This window comes from Palaemon carinicauda, chromosome 45 (assembly GCF_036898095.1).
Source record: "Palaemon carinicauda isolate YSFRI2023 chromosome 45, ASM3689809v2, whole genome shotgun sequence".
In the NCBI taxonomy this organism is placed as follows: Eukaryota; Metazoa; Arthropoda; class Malacostraca; order Decapoda; family Palaemonidae; genus Palaemon; species Palaemon carinicauda.
The window spans coordinates 40,932,144-40,934,643 of record NC_090769.1 but is presented as its reverse complement, the minus strand read 5'-3'; the positions used below and the strand labels follow the sequence as shown (position 1 = coordinate 40,934,643).

General features: G+C 33.8%; 1 protein-coding gene across 1 annotated transcript in view; it reads left to right on the top strand.

The window, feature by feature from the left end:
- Positions 1-2,500, top strand: part of LOC137634687 (uncharacterized) — an 807,811-nt gene that overhangs the window by 780,168 nt on the left and 25,143 nt on the right. The gene's annotated exons all lie outside the window — the stretch shown is intronic.

The window sequence follows — 2,500 nt, the reverse complement described above, 5'->3', positions numbered from 1 at the left end:
GTATGGCGATACACTTTAAGGTATGAGCATATCCCTTTTTGAGTTGGGATATCTTAACGTGGTGCAAGGGTTTGTAACATATCCCTTTTTGAGTGGAGATACCTTAACGTGGTGCAAGGGTTTGTAACATATCCCTTTTTGAGTGGAGATACCTTAACGTGGTGCAAAGGTTTGTTTATGGCCATAATCAGCAAAGCTTTAACACTCAAGGCTACCCATTCAATATTGAGTGATGCGACTAAAGTTTTCCCTGTTCACCACCCTCTTGGTAGACCCTATGTAGGTTCCAGAGTTTGGACAATTGTATCTATGCACTACACCAAAGGACATAAAGGACTCAATCAATCTTTGAAATAAAAAGCGAGCCAATCATTAGAGGATTCTTAGGAATTAAGTTTACATAATCCTCTGGAAATATTCTTGGATGGTTTTCGAAATTTTTTTGTCTTAAGGAAACATCATGAAGAAAAGGGAAACTCGCATAGAATTTTACCTTGGGGTCTGGAGGTAATTTTAGTCTCAATTAAGGATATGAGATGTATAACTTGGGTGTTTAAAGTTGGAGCAAGTCATTTAATCTTTATATAAAACGCAATTTTATCGTGTTGCCACAAAATGTCTATTAATAGTGAAGATAACGAATAAGAAAATATCTCTTAACAAGCAATAAAGATGTCTTCAACAATAATCTCAATTATGTATATAACTTTTCCCTTGATTGACTATGATTTTTTAATACATTTCCAATTAGAGTATATTATGAGTACGTTTCTACCATACAAGATTGTAGTATCAGGAAACTTAGAAGCTTGGGTCGTTTTATACAGAATTTTATCAAAAACCGTATTACTACTTTATATTTTTAGGCATGTATTATTCAAAAGAAAAGAGGTCTATTGCCCCATGGGTTTGCAATTCTAGCTTCCAATTTTAGACATAATTACTGCAAGTTCTCCCTACCTCTAGAATCACTTCCAAAGGCTTAAATCTCTCCCCTTTGACGTTCATCTTGGTAATCTTCAATCTGAACTGTTTGAACTTTTATTTGCAACATTCAGGGAACTAAAAACCCAGTGGACGCCCTATTTTATAAAAACTGATTTTGTTATATTGAAGGAACTTGCCAAAATAGAGAACTTTGTCATTATTAAACCAGATAGAAACACGGCAAAGGAACTGTTATTCTATATAAAGAAGAATCCGTGAGTAAAGTATTTTAAATGATGAATCCAAATTTGTGAAACTTGGTGAGCCTAACTTTAATAAAATTAAAAAAAAATAACTGATGATAAATTCGATAGGTTTTTAAAGTCTTGAAAATAAAAATTGTATAAAGGAAATTACGTAATAAAATTTGTTTTGTTTTGTCTTCATATGGCTTTTTATATAATTTTCCCAAAAATCCACAAGGCATAGTCTATCTTTTTTAATACACCAAACTACAAATTAGCTAAGTCTATCGTTCCCTTACTTTAACCCTTTACAAAATACACATTCTTAGCAAGTAATCCCTGTACATTAAAGAAAGCCATAATATGTCGAGAATCAGATCTTTTTATGACTAATCTTGATGCTGAGTCTTCATTTAGAAATGTGCCTGTGGAAGAAACGATTGAGATTATGCTAATATTTTCGCGTGCTCTTTGTACGAGACCGTGCTTGACTATTGCCCTCCAAGTTACCATCCTCTGTTGCATGTCAGCGATGTTGATGCTACTTTTGCTCTATTCATAGATGAATTTGGTGCTGATTCCTCCATAGAATTTGCTGATTTTCAACATGAAAACATACCGTTCACTTTAGAAAAAGAGGAAGAAAACAAACTACTTTTTTGGACGCATTGGTCTTTAGAGCGAGATAGTTTTCATAACACGGTTTTTAGAAAAGAAGGTAGTGGATTACGCTCGAGCTATTTTTGGCTCTTATTTTTATAATGATAAATTGAAATCTATTTTACTCTTCTCCACAGAGCAATCCCTCTTATCTCTAACAGGGAGTCTTTTCATATAAAGGTACTTTTTTATGTGAATATTTTAAGGAAAGCTGTTTACCCAGCAAGAAATTTTTCAAATTTCTAAATATATTATTAAAGGATAAGATTGTGTACGCCCCAAAATTACCTACAGTTCTTAAACTAAAACTCTATGGGAGTTTTGCTTTTCTTCATGATGGACAAAAATTCGCAAAAATCCTCCAACAATATTTTGCAGCGAATTATGTTAAATTAATCTCGAAGAATCCTCTCACAATTGACTCGCTTTTTATTTCAAATATTGATTGAGTTTTTTATGTCCTCTGGTGCAGTGTATAGATATATTTACTCAAAGTGTTATTCTGGGACTTACTCTTTGAAGGCCAGAACTGATTCCAATAGATGTGTGCGCTTTCGAACAGGTTGCAGAATATCCAGCCCGGAACACTAAGATATTTGCATAAACACGCACATACACACACTCGCGCACATAAAACAGACACGTACACAAACACACACACACACACA